The following is a 14822-nucleotide window of genomic DNA, read 5'->3' as shown; positions in this document are numbered from 1 at the left end:
ATAGTAACGTCACAGTGGAGAAATCTGGAAGACACCACCTCAACCAAGCGATCACAGTTGCATCACTGGTAATAAGTCATGGGGATACCATACCCCCTGGTAGGATGTGATGAGAAAGGTCCATCACCTCTATGGTGTTCATCTCCCAAATCTATAATCTGAGTACAATTATGAGAAAATATCAGATAAACCCAAACTGAGAGAGAGTCTACAAAATACCTGACGAATGCTTCACAAAAGAGGCAAGATCATGAAAGACAAGGCAAAACCGAGAAGCTGTCACAGGTTAGAGGAGACTCAGGGGATGTGACAACTGGGGTCAATAGGGTATACTGGATGGGATACTGGAGCAGAAGGACACTAGTAGAAAACTGATGAAATCCAAACAGTCTACTTCTCCCCCTTCCAATGTAAACTGCCCTCCATGAGAATAGGAATCTTTAAATAAAAAAGACATTTATCCACTGATCTATCCGAAGCACCTAGAACAGCATCTGCCACATGGCAGCTGCATAATAAATTGTTTTTGTTAAAATGAATTTAATCTGACACATTCAGATCCCTAAAGTATGAAACAGTCTTCAAATAGCACCAGAATCCTTAGAAGTTTCCATATAAATTATCTCTGTTCACGTATCTGTATACAGAGGGTGACAAAATAATATATACACTTTTTAAGGAAGAAAAAAACTGTATTAAAATTATGCTGATGGTAACCACTTTGAGTACCTCTTGTAATTGCAGAAGTCAAACGTGACTTTTGTTGTTAGTATATATTGAGTATTACAATTTTAATACAGTTCTTTTCCTTTCTTAAAATGTGTATACATTTTTTGGCACCTTCTATATATTTTTTCCTTTGAATAAAACTTTATTATTTAGGTTTAATAATTATTTTCAAAATTTATGATATGTTACCACATGAAATTGCCATTTTTGTAAGTCAAATTAGGTGAACATTGCAACCTCATGTAATTCAAGCTAATAATTATATGATTTTGATCTAGTTTTACTACTACTGATTATAATAACTTGATTCAGATGACTTTTTAAACCACTTTATTGAGATGTGATTGACATACACGTAACATATACAACTTAATAAGTTTGGTGATAAGTATACATCTGTGAAACCTTCACCACAATCTATGCCATAAACATATTCTCACTTCCTCTGTGCTCTTTGTTGTTATCTTATGTGTCATATGAACACCATATAAGATCTACCCTCTCAGCATACAATACAGTATTGTTTTAAGTATACAATATAGTATTGTTAAGTATAGGAACTATGTTGTACAGTCAATTGCTAGGATTTATTCATCTTACATAAATGAAACTTTGTACCCTTTGATTAATTAATACCTCCCTGTTTCCGTCTTTCCCCAGCCCCTGGCAACCACCATTCTACTCTCTGCTTCTATGAGTTTATCTCTTTTAGATTCCTCTTTTAAGCGTTATGATGTGGTATTTTTCCCTCCGGGTCTCACTTCACTTAGCATAAAGTCTTCCAGTTTATCCATGTTGTCACAGGTGGCAGGATTTCCTTCAAGACTGAATAATATTCCATTGTATATGTATAGTACACCTTCATTATCCATTCATCTGTCCATAGATATTTATGTTGCTTCTATGTCTTGGCTACTGCGATAATGCCACAATGAACATAGGAGTGCAGATGTTTCTTCGAGATAGTGATATTATTTGCTTTGGATATATACCCAGAAGTGGGATCACTGGATCATATAGTAGTTCTAGTTCTAATTTTTTGAGGTAGCTCCATACTGTTTTCCATAGTCGTGTACCAGTTTACATTCCCATCTATGGTATACAAAGGTTCCCTTTTCTCCACATCCTCACCAACATAATAGCTATCCTAACAGATGTAAGGTGACATCTCATTGTGGCTTTGATTTGCATTTCCCTGATAACTAGTGATTTTGAATGCCTTTTCATATTCCTGTTGGGCATTTGTCTATATTCTTTAGAGAAATGACTATTCAGTTCCTTTGCCCATTTTCCAATTGGGTTATTTGGCTTTCTACTCAGGTTATAGGAAATCCATGTATATTTTGGATATTGACCCTACGTCAGATATATGATTTTCATCCTTTTTCTCCCATTCCATAGGCATCCCAACTGGGATAGTTGGTCACCTTTCCAATGCCTGTGTGAAGTTTTGCTGAAGACTTCAGCCTCTGCAAGGGATGCCACATGAGCCAGGTCTTCTGTGCAAGAGCCATCTGTCAGTGGCATCGAGACAGTAACCCCAGGAAAAGATTCCCAGGGAGCACTGTCTCATTGCGCAGTACTTCAGAGAGAGACCCCATTCTGCACCCATCATCCCTGGAGCAGCCAGAGAAAGGGGTGATTAAGTGCTAGCTCTGAGGACGTAACCGTAGAGCATGTGTCTGACCCACATGCCACTTTTTAAAAAAAGTAATGGACAGCATTTTAAATACAGACATTTCACATTTAAAAAGTAGGTATTTTTCAGCTTCTCTTGAAAAATTGGAAGAGCTGATAAGATTGGTCTTAAGTTCTTACAAGCCAAAATTTGGCCCCAGCTGAGAAGCAGCTTCCTGCTTCAGAAGGGGCATTTGTTTCCCAGCCATCCGTCTCTCCCGGACCAGTCTCACTCTTTCCCTCACCTGGCCCTGGCAGGCATTTGAATTTACAACCCACGCTACTGTCACAAAACCAGTTGGTGGCGACAAGAATGGTGGCACCCGAGTGGTTAAACTTCGCAAAATGCCTAGATACTATCTTACTGAACATGTGCCTCGAAAGCTGTTGAGCCGCGGCAAGAAACCCTTCAGTCAGCACGTGAGAAAACTGCGGGCCAGCATCACTCCCAGGACCATTCTGATCATCCTCACTGGGCACCATAGAGGCAAGAGGGTGGTTTTCCTGAAGCAGCTGGGCAGTGGCTTGCCACTTGTGACTGGACCTCTGTCCCTCAATCGAGTTCCTCTGCGTAGAACACACCAGAAATTTGTCATCGCCACCTCCACCAAAATTGATATCAGTGGTGTGAAAACCCCCAAACATCTCACCGATGCTTACTTCAAGAAGAAGAAGTAAGCCTAGGCACCAGGAGGGGGAGATCTTCAACACAGAGAAAGAGAAACACGAGATTACAGAGCAGCGCAAAATTGATCGAAAGCTGTGGACTCGCAAATTCTGCCAAAAATCAAAGCTGTTCCTCAGCTCCAGGGCTACCTCCGCTCTGTTTGGGGTTTATCCTCACAAACTGGTGTTCTAAATTAATTACGAAGAACCTAATTAAATGCCTGAACTGTTAAAAAAAAAAAAAAAAAAAGAAAAAAGGGGAAAAAAAGAAAGAAATGTCTGTTTTTCAACTTTTGAGGTGAAGGAGACGGGGAAATATATGCTAACCAGAAAGCCAATATCTTCTCTTAGAAGAAAAAAAAAATATCATTTCCTTTTCTAAACCTTCATTAGATGAAAAGAAATCAGTAACACTTGCTTTACTTAGAAGTTTTTATCCAAAAATCCAAGAGTCCTGCATAGTGGTGATCTTAGATCAAAAAAATATACCTTATGCTAGTTTCTCTGCCTCTCCATGCTTTGATTTCTTTTCAAGTGGCAGCTGTCTTGGATTTGCTCTTGCATATATTTCTTAACTTAATGCTAAGTGAAATCAGATGAGGAAAATAAAGTCAAGTCATTGTAGTAAGAACTTAAAGCCTGCATAAGTCTTTCAACCTTTTTATAGACCCTACTTTGATTTCCTAAAGTCTAACTCAAAGAAAAGAATTTTACTGAAATATATATTTTTCTTTTCTTTTATTTACTCATGTTCATATACATCTAAAAATATATAATTCCAACAGCAATAAAAATTAAAGCATTTACAAATCCTTTTCTTAAGCATAGACTTTAAACAAATTTTTAAAGTATTATTGACTACACTGTAAACCAAATATAGACAAACATGTTCTGTTTTACCAGACAATATTCTTTTGGTATAAATTTTAATAGATTTGAGCAGGAAGGGGTGAACTCATTTGTTCACACAATTGTCACTATTGTCTATTTTCTTACATTCGTTTTTCATCTCTCACCTATGCTACCTTGCTGTCCCAAATGTGTGAATTTGTGACTCCTGAATTGTCAATGAATATACTAACACAGTATTCACCACAACTAAATTAGAACCAGACTCAGACAGAGAGCAAAAACTGTTCTGTAATCTTCACATTATAAAGAAATTCATGGATTTCAAGAAACAGACTGTGTCAGGTTTTCTTACTGATGGTACATGTCCAAGCTGAGATGATATTTTAGGAAATAGCAACAGAGATGGCTTGGAGAACTTGGTTGGTTCTCAAACATGAGACATGTACATCACAACCACTCAGAGGGCTTGTTAAAACACTAGTTACTGCTTCCCAATGTTTCTGATTCCATAGCTCTGAAGTCCAAGTATTTGTATTTCTAACAGGTTTCCACACGATGCCCATGCAACTTGTCTAAGGACCAAATTTTGAGACCTAGTGGAGTAAGAAATACCACAGACTTGAAATCGTTTTAAAAGGAAGGAAACTTCCTTGTCGAATTTACTTTTCAGGCCATATGTGTATATATATATATATATATATATATATATATAGAGAGAGAGAGAGAGAGAGAGAGAGAGAGAGAGAGAGAGAGAGAGACTTTATTTTCTTTACTATGTTTAAAATTCCTTTAGATAGAACTTAGTGGGAGTAATAATGATAGTGAATTACTGGAAAGGAATAAATAACATTTGGAGGGATGTAGAGAGATGGGTTAGAAAGGTGATTTGAGGGGTAGACTTCGTAAATACAGAGTACACTGACTTGAGAGAAATCAATCTCTAGATAACACCAAACACCGATGTGGTTTTAAACACTTATATGCAAAGATGATTCATACTACACATGTCTTTGGTCTGGTTGTAAAAGAAAACAAAGAAAAAAGAAAAAAAACCCCACATTTTTATCAATTTTATAGAAAAGAAAAAAAAACCTTTGTTACAATCTTTTATCAAATGATGGATGGGCTAGACATTTAAAAACAACAACCCACAATACATTGAGCAGTTTTGTCAGAAATTATGCACCAGGATTGATGCTTACTGAGCCTTTATGTTTTCATTGTTCCTCAAGTCCTCCTCTAGGCAGTCATCAACGCAAGCCCTGTTTATCCCTAGAGCAGAGGAATTCCAACAGATTTTTTTTAGGGCCAAGTACTAAGACTTTTTCTTTACTAAGATAATTAACCAGAAGGGCACTAACACTTTTACCACCTGGGATATGGTCTCCTAAAAACAAAAATTCCAGTTGATGGCTGTTAAGGAAAATTATTTCCGGCAACGAGTTTCAAATGCTTCTCAGTAGTTACCTTTCTTAATGTGACATCAAAGGAAACTCAGATACGGTTTGAAAATGTGACACTAAGCTCTGCCTGCACTTGGCCCTGGGTCTGCTTTCTTGGAGATAATGCATCACAAAGCCTTGCTTTCTGTTTTGTCTCCCTTTCGATTCTATTACCTGGCATGTTTACACAGCACACTACTTTTTCTCTCAAAATTTTCCTTGTCCCTATCTGTGGCCATAAAGTTACAAAGATTAATGCGTTGTCATTGCTGCTGCTATTGTTTTTAAACCTCTTTGGATTTCTGGATGACAGTCACCACGGAAATGCTCACTGATTTATTTTTTTCTCTTTTTTCCTAAAGTGAATTTATGTAGATGTGGATTAAAAAAAAAAAGAAAAAGTCTCCTAAAGGATTACTTGTGTGGGTGTGTTTGCATCATACCTAAATCCCAGGACTATGAAGCAAAGTCTCTGAACTTGTAAAATTTTTAATTCATCACTGTGGGGACAGAGCCAGGAGGGCAGTTTCCAGGCTCTCGGCCTCACATGGAAAGGTGCTGGCTCAGGTAGTAAATGGCCATCAACTCTGATTGGATGGCCATCAGCTGTGGCTAGTTGGCCGTCAGCTGTACCAGTGAGCCATTGGCCACTAATATACCTGCTGTGGCTATGCTAGCAGAAAATGGGGGCTAGCCAGAAGATGGTGGCTGAGCCTGCAAGTGGCTCAGTGAGGGTTGAGAATTGTGTGGCTCCTGTTTCCTGTTTCTTCAACCCAGCCGCCAGCAAGAGTATAGTAGTATGATTCCCCTACCTATGGCTCTGTGGGTGTCCCTTTTTGGCCTAGCCACATCCTGCGTTCTTATGTGGGGAGTGGGAGCAGAGATCCCACATGACACCCCGCATGAGTCCCTGCAGGACACATGGCACAGCGAGCAGGGTACGGTGCCGGCCAAAGCTCTCTGAAGGGCAGTGGAGCAGTTTGTGTGTATAAACACTCAGTCTCAGGAAGACCAGGAGGAGCAGCTGCCGGAGAGCTGGACCCCCGTGCAGGGGTGGAAAACGTGGATGGTTCCCCAATCAGCATAGACCAGAGAAAGCAAAGGTCATTGCAGCCCTGTGGGCTGGGAAGTTCTTGCTGACGCGGCCCGGATGCAGGACTTGTAGTCCCAGGAGGAAACGCTTGCTGAGTCCTCCGTGGGAGCTGAGAGTAAGGTCAAGGTCGTACCTCACCCCCAGGACAGCCCTGGCGAATGACTATGGACTATGGGTAATTGCCTTCTATCCCTAATTTAATGGACCACTTGACTATTTGGGAACATACCACCATGTAGTGGAACTGGCGGATGTTTGCTTCTGTGTCTCCACCGGCCACCAGCCGTTGAGAATATGTGAGAACTCTGGCTGAGCCCAGGAAGTCTGGCTGTGCCCAGAGAGAGTGGCAGTGCCCTGAGAAACCCTGGCTGTGCCCAGAGAGCCTGGCTGTGTCCAGGATATTGCATTCACCTCCAGGCTCCTCGCACAGGGCCTCTCATGGAAGACGCTTGTCGTGTAGATTGTGAGGCGAGACCCTGTAGGGGTGGAGTGTGGGGACAGAGCCAGAGTGCAGTTTCCAGGCTCTCGGCCTCACATGGAAAGGTGTTGGCTCAGGTAGTAAATGGGCCATCAACTGTGACTGGATGGCCATCAGCTGTGGCTTGTTGGCCGTCAGCTGTATCCAGTGAGCCATTGGCCACTAATATAACTGCTGTGGCTACGCTAGCAAAAGAAAATGGGGGCTAGCAAGAAGATGGTGGCTGAGCCTACAAGCAGCTCAGTGAGGGTTGAGAATTGTGTGGCTCCTGTTTCCTGTTTCTCCAACCCAGCCACCAGCAAGAGTATAGTGATATGACTCCCCTACCTATGGTTCCGTGGGTGTTCCTTTTTGGCCTCACCATGTCCTGTGTTCTTATGTGGGGAGTGGGAGCAGAGACCCCACAGGAGACCCCGCACAACAATCACTTTCTAGAGACATAGACCAGAGAAACCCCCAGTCAGACTTTCAGAGCTCCCATATCATCGTCACTGTGGATACACCTTCAGTGGATACACAGTCAAGATTGGTAGGAAAATAAATACGTCAGGCTCAGCCTTAATTAGAAGATGAGGAAGTACAAAGAGGGGGAGGCTACTAACGTCTCACACCAAGAATTGCCGTTCAGAGCACTGCAACTCCATGAGGATGTAGCGTAATGGGATATCAAAATATAAGCAATACAGATATAGGCAGCAGCATAAATAAGATCTAAATCATTTAGTGTAGGACGACAGTGCTCTCTTCCTTTGCCTCAGGCTCAAAAACATGCACTGCAAGATGGCATTTGTTATAGCAGAAAGACTAGACAACACAGCATAGTGATCTCCAGGCTCGAAGGGAGACTGCCCGCATTCAAGTTCTAACACTGACAAACTGGGACTAAAGCTTGTCGCTTAACCTCTCAGAACTTGTTTCTTCATCTTTACATGGACATAATAATCACACCTAGTGAACAGGGCCATCATAAAGAATAAATGAGATTAAAAAAGATTAAACATGCAAAATGCTGAGAACAGTGCCTGGCACGCGCTGCAGACCTGTGGGTCAAGAATTTGAGTACTGCTGAGCTGGTGACCAGATGTGAGACTCAGGTAAGTCCCATTTCACACATCTGGATACACCTCACTTTCATGAGAATCAAGTGAGATAATGTAGTATAAGAAAGCACTTGCACAACTATAACATGTAAACTGTTTTGTAAATGCATTAAAGTGATCTTATATTGATAATCACTAAATTGCTAATGGTGATTACCTCTGAGGAAGGAAGTAGAAGTGAAAACAAGTGAAGGGAATCTAAGCTTTTTACTTTGTTCTGTATTGTTTGAAATTCTCAAGAGAAAAAAGGCCACTTATTACATACGTGTGTTTTAATGATAGTCTTCTTCAAGTGTTATTGTTATTAGTGAGAAATAAGCAAGCATCTAAAAACCCTTGAAATGGAGGGATTATACCTTTACTTCCAAGCATCTGTGTAATTATCTCTGTAGAGTACTTACAACATGAAAACCCTCGATTTACTCTCCATATCTGCAGATATTGAGGAAGGTTTAAAGCAAATGTTCCTTTGCTCTTGGAGCAGGCTCATTGTCATGCAGGGTGTTAGGCGGGTTCTCTTCTGGGGTCTCTATTCCCACTCCCCACATAAGAACGCAGGACATGATGAGTCCAAAAAGGAACACCCACGGAGCCATAGGTAGGGGAGTCTTACCACTATAGTCTCACTGGCTGGGTTGGAGACACAGGAAGCAGGAGTCACACTACCCGCAACCTGCCGTCCACTTGTCTTTGCAATCTGCAACCCGCACTCTGCCATACTAACCGCAATCCGCGCTCACCAGCCACCATCTTCTTGCTAGTCCCCATTTTCTGCTAGCGTAGCCAAGGCAGTTATATTAGTGGCCAATGGCTCACGGGTTACAGCTGACGGCCAACTGATCACAGTGGATGACCATTTACTACCTGAGCCAGCACCTTTCCACATGAGGCCGAGAGCCTGGAAACTGCACTCCTGTCTCTGTCGCCATAGTCATGTTCAGCCAAACCTTAGGAACTGGAAGTAGTTGTGTACATTTAGGTGTAGGGAAAGCGGGTGGCGTGTGTTAGGTCCGAGAGTAGTTCTTTTCTGGAACAGAACATACAAAATAGGTTTGGAGCTAGAAATGAAAGCAGGCAGCCTCACTATATCTGGTTAAGAACATTAAGTTCCATGGTACAAAGATCTCTTTATGTCAAGGGACTATTAGAACTATCTAAGAACTTCGCAACAATGGATAGAATGGGACTGAAATAATAGAAGACCAAAAAGAGGTTAGAGAAAGGAGATAGCAGAGGTTTTGCTGCAGGATTTAATTGTGGAGACCAAGAAGCATGAAAATAAAATATTGCACAGGAGAAACAAATATAGTTGTTGATCCTTTATGTATAGGTTATGTATAGGTTGAAGATTTCCTTCCCCTGTAATTTGGTGTATCTTACAGTATAGTTGGGAAAATATCTTGTAATTTGGGATCAGAAGACATGGGTTCAAGTCCTGGTTGAACCAATCATTAACTATAAAATCATGAATGAGTCTTAACATTTCTTTACTCCAGTTCCCATATCTCCATGGAGGTGATAATATCATTTACTTTACAGAGTTGCTAGGTAGAATAAATACATGTAAGAAAGTATGTAAGAAATAATGAGGAAAATCGTGGTATTAATAATGACTAAAACAATCTCTTATATTAGTTGAGCATTGAATAAGTGATAGATATTGTGCTAAGAACTTCACACACTTGATGTATCTCATAATGCTGTTTAGTTAAAGGTCATGTTCAGGCATTCATTCATTTATTCATTCATTCACTCACCATATATCTATTGGACAGTTTCCTGTCATGTCTACTGAATCCCACCATGTCACCCATCCTACATTGAAAGAACTTACCATTTAGTGGAGGAAACAAAGGGGAAAAAGTCTCATTTAAGAAGAACAAAGAACTGTGTGTGTGTGTGTGTGTGTGTGTGTGTGTTTGGAGGTATGGGTGGTCAGAGAAGGTCTTACCAAGAGGGTAACATCCAAAAATATCAAATTCTAAAATAGTGACCTTCAAACTTGATCAACCCACTGATTTTAAAATAAGTCTGCTGGGTTGAGACTAGTATTTTGCCTTAAATTATCACTGATCCCATTTATTTGTATCAAAGGACTCTGATAATCCAGATATGTTACTGGAGTAACAGTGAGATCCAAACAGTTCTCCCCACGTTTGGCATCCCAATGCAGCAAATAAACGAACGCCTGCTTGGGGAAACCTGAGTAGACTCCTGGGAGAGCTCACCTTTATCAAGGAAGGAGCCAGGCTTGAGGAGCTGACACAGAAATTGTGAATTTCGTGTGGCAGGAGCCACTTAGTCTATGTGGCCCTGCCTTGGATATATGTGTGGGTCCTAGAAAGAGAGAGGGTAGGCTGAGAATAAGAAGTGAGAGAAATATTTAATTAAGCTCTGAGCCACATCACGCCATACGCAGCACTGCTTTAGAACTCTACAAACAGCCACTTCATCACAGACCACCACACATGTCCAATGAGGGCTGTGATGGGAGAGATGGGGAGAAATGGGGATCCATCAGATCCATCCACAGAGCCTGAGAAAAAGTGCTGGGCCATGCAGAATAGCAGTGGTGTCTATTAAGAAGAACCAGACACATGTCTAAGCCCATGTGAGACCTTCTTGGGTTCTTCATCAGGAGGGAGACACGAGCCACGGAAGTTAGAAAAACCGATATTAAAGTGATTTCATTACTCCCCACAGGATACTGATACCGAAAGAAGTGTCGCTTACATATACCATGAGAGAGGATATTAAATAAAAAGACAAGTGCAGAAAGCAGAGGGAAAAACAAAATTGGATGAATCTGACCACATGCTTGAAGAGTCAACTCTACTTTGACTCTAAAACAATCTAGCCATCTATTGTCAGACTCAAAGGCAAGTTTCCACCTTTAGCAAGATAAATGAGTAATATGCCCTATGTCTGCAACATCCTGATAGAATTACCATGTTTATTAGTCTAAGTATTTGCATTTTCTAAATTAAAAAGCATCCTATCCTGAGTATACATTCACATGATAGGAATAAGAGAAAATGTATAAGGTGCCAATTGAGTGGCTTTGAGCACATAGATATGCAAACCTAAAAAAACTATTTCCATTTTTTCTTTACTCCTGGACAAAGTTTACAGAGCAAGTAACCTATAACAACTCAAAATGGTTTCTCTATAACCCTGTTTCATTCAGCATCAAGATTCCAGTCAATATCCTATTTCCTTTAATATTCACAAGCACAGGTTCCAAAAGATAACTTTGTCAGATATATATTTGTGTCATTTGGCATTTTGAATGTATAAGGACCTGTCTGCCCAACCCAAGAAATGGACTAAAAATGGACTTCAATCTAGGATAATGTCTACACCTTGTTACTCCAAAAAAACCTCAGCTCTGTGCCCATTCATGATTTATTCACATAATGTATAAGAACTTGCACACCCACTTTTGCAAACCAAGAAATCACTTTAGAGAGAGAGTGGAATAAAAGTAAAACTTTCAACCATCTCATTCTCTGGGAAATGACCAACTCAAAATATTATTCTTATAGTGTTCTTTCCTTTCCTCTAAAGAAATCTGAGGCTAATGTATATTTATGTTTTAAGCGAGACTCCTCTGCTGGTCTACAAAAGAAAAGAGGGAAGGGGATGAGAAACAGCAATAAGCAGAAATCAGAGTTTTGAGTACATTTAAACAGGAAATAATTTTCTCACAAAAAATAAAAGAGAAATTACTTTATCACAAGATCTATTGATAGATCTTACTTGAAAATGTGGCTTCTGTTTGTGCACCTGGAAGTCTCCTCTAGGATTCTCTACTCTAGGGAATTGTCTCAGCTCCACTACACTTTGTACCTATACGGACTTGCTCTAGACATTGCAAATCTCATTGGAATATATCACTTTTCCCAGGCTCAGAGAGGAATAAGATGCTTTCTTCAAGAGATTTTTATATTTTACATCCTAATACAGAGTATAAAGAAAGTAATATTTCTCAGCTCTGACACAGTACACCTCTTGAGGTGGGGAAGGACAGAGAGTGGAGATGGTGTGATGATATAAAGCTGGGCATTGAGCAATAAAAATAATTAAGAAACAGTTAACCCATTCATCTTCTCAGATAATTATCTCTGCACTTTGGTAGAATGGCAGCTGAAGATTTTGGAAATTTAAAAACAAATAGGATTTTATGTGAAATCTGTATGCAATCACCTACCTGAACCTACTGCTCACAGATCGCTAATCACTTCTTTGAGAATTCCAATCCAGCTAAAATGGCTCCAGCGGCATCTTTAAAGTTCAAAGTTAGAACATCAACATTCTGCATTCAAGAATGTGGAAAGGGGAGATAATTAATTACCCATTTGATATATGTTTATTAGGTGTATATCGTCTATATTCTGTGAGGCAGAGGGATTAGAAGTGGATTCACCCATAAAGAGCTTAAAATTTAATGGGGAAAATAAAATCCACATGTATGAAAATATGAGTGGCCTCGTAATATTAGGCATCATTATACTTTATGCAATTCAAAATGTACTATATTATATAACAAATATAATGAAGTGCTAATTTTTTGTTGCAGCTATAAACAGAAAAGTGGTTGGGACCCACTAAAATAAGTTGTCATGGATCAGAGTCTATATGTACTATCAGGGAGTAATGCCTACACATACACATACATTATAAATGTGTTTTCCAGACTTCTGTGATAATAAAAATCACCTGGCAAATTTATTTTTCTAACAGGCCTTCTCCAGACCTACTGAAATAAACTCTCCAGAGAAGGAGCTTGAGAATCTGTATTTATAACAAATGACTCAATTGATTCAAATCAGGTAGGTTTAGAAAACACTGCAGTCCTCAGAGCAATCATTTAATATGAAAATATTAATTCATCTTTTATAATTGAGAAAACTGAGCTTAGAGAGATTAATTAACTACTCAAAGGACTCAAAGTTAGGATAAAACAATCTGACTTTCCAAACTTTTGTTCTTTTCACTGCCCTACGCTCTCTTTGTTCTCCGAGAAAATGATCAGGTTGAATGTAGAAACATGGAATTAAAATGCTTATTATAGAAAAGTTCACTTCTGTGGCTGCTTAGAAACAACGTTCCATTCTGTTTTAAAGTGCTGGGGAAAAGAACATTGAGCCCTGGAAATAAGAAAGTCTTTGTCAGAGGTAGACCGTAAATATTTACGGGAAGGCTGAAGCTTTTTGTGTTCAGTGAAACTCTGAGCACACATTTGAATAAGAAATGAGGTCTCCTATAGCTTCAAAGAGCTGAAGAAAAGGATCAGTGCATGGGGAGAAAAATGCTCCAGACTAAAGAAAGTTGTTCTGACAAACATAAGACGTAGATTGCCACAATCTTGTTTTCTAGCTCTGCCTGTAAAAATAGACAAGTGCCAGGACCCTGAGGGGTGAAAAAGCAAGAAAGCTGACAGGTGATGCTGGAATGATGTCAGTAGAAAGAATGAAAAGAACTCAGTCTGTAGCTAGGAAGAAAGCAAAAATATAAGGTGATGTGTTTAACTCCAAGTGAAACCAGAGCCAAGTTGTGAAGAAGCCTAAAGCCTTCAGAAAGTGAGCTACTTAACCTAGGGTGTCTTTTCAATGGATTTCAGAAAATCGCATCTTGAAATAGTATCTTATTTTTGTGTGAATGGATGTTTTTTAGGGAAATCTGTAATTCTCATAGGTTTCTCATTAAAGTCTATAGCACAAAAGGAGGTCAAATGAATATAAAGACCATCTCTTTCATTAACTGAAACAGGGTAGAAGAAAACAGAAACAGGCAGGAGGTCTTGAAGTCCTAACAAGCTGTATAAGGATCGGGCAACTCATCAAGAGTCAAGTCAGGAGTGTGCTGGTAAATGTCTAAGAACTGGCTCTCCAATGGGAAAAAGCTCTGATGTAGAAAATTTGTTGATTTTTGTGGTATAAATACTACCACAATGGCCAATTGCAAGCTACCAATGAGATGTCTACTAACACGAAATTCCTGAAAATTTAACAATCAGCTTTCACGGCCTGTAGGAGCTGTGAATTAGTTCTTCTCAAGTCAGGAGAAAGCGAAAATTAGGTAAAGTCATTAATAAAAATAGTTGAGCCTGATTTTTGTATATTTTCTGTTCAAATTTTATAAAAATTGCTTTAACTAGAACTTTTTAAAAAGTCTTTTCGAAATGTTTAGCCAAGCATAAAAGATAAAAGTCAATAACTAAACACAAGGTTTTCTCTATTTTTTTTTGATAAGGAGATTAATTTCTGTTGAAAAATTTAACTGAATAGCAAAGGATGCTGTCGTTATGAGGGAGAAATTGGTCCCTTCTTATCTTTGTCCAATCGGACTGCTACGCCAAAATACCACAGACTGGGGGCCTATTAATGAGAAATAGTCTGGAAGGCCAGGATCAGGGGGGAGTCTGGAAGGCCAGGATCTGGAGTCTGGAAGGCCAGAATCAGGGGGCTTCTAGTGAGGACCCTCTTCCCACTGCAGGCTTCTCGTCGTAGCCTCACCAAGTGGAATGGCTAGGGAGCTCCTGGGCTCTCTTTCATTAGGGCACTGATCCCATTCGTGAGCACTCCACACTCATGACCTAATCACCTCCCAGTTTCCCCCCTCCTACCTCATACCATCATTAGGGGGTTAGGATATCAACACAGGAATTTGAGGGGGACATACACATTCAGACATGAGCAGTTCTACAGCAGTGGTTCTCAAAATAGGATTCTGCACGAGCAGCATCAACGTCACCTTGAAAACGTGTTAGAAATGAAAGTCTT

At 39.9% G+C, this 14822-nt stretch overlaps 1 pseudogene across 1 annotated transcript; it reads left to right on the top strand.

Moving 5' to 3' along the window:
- Positions 1-2703: 2703 nt before the first annotated feature.
- On the top strand, positions 2704-3265 carry LOC308488809 (large ribosomal subunit protein eL6-like; annotated as a pseudogene). Its single transcript has one exon. The product of its transcript is annotated as a large ribosomal subunit protein eL6-like (transcript).
- The last annotated feature ends 11557 nt before the right edge of the window (positions 3266-14822 follow it).

The sequence above is a fragment of the Rhinolophus hipposideros genome, assembly GCF_964194185.1.
Source record: "Rhinolophus hipposideros genome assembly, chromosome: 2".
Lineage (NCBI taxonomy): Eukaryota > Metazoa > Chordata > Mammalia > Chiroptera > Rhinolophidae > Rhinolophus > Rhinolophus hipposideros.
Note: the sequence above shows the minus strand (reverse complement) of the source record. Positions and strands in the feature narration are given on the sequence as shown.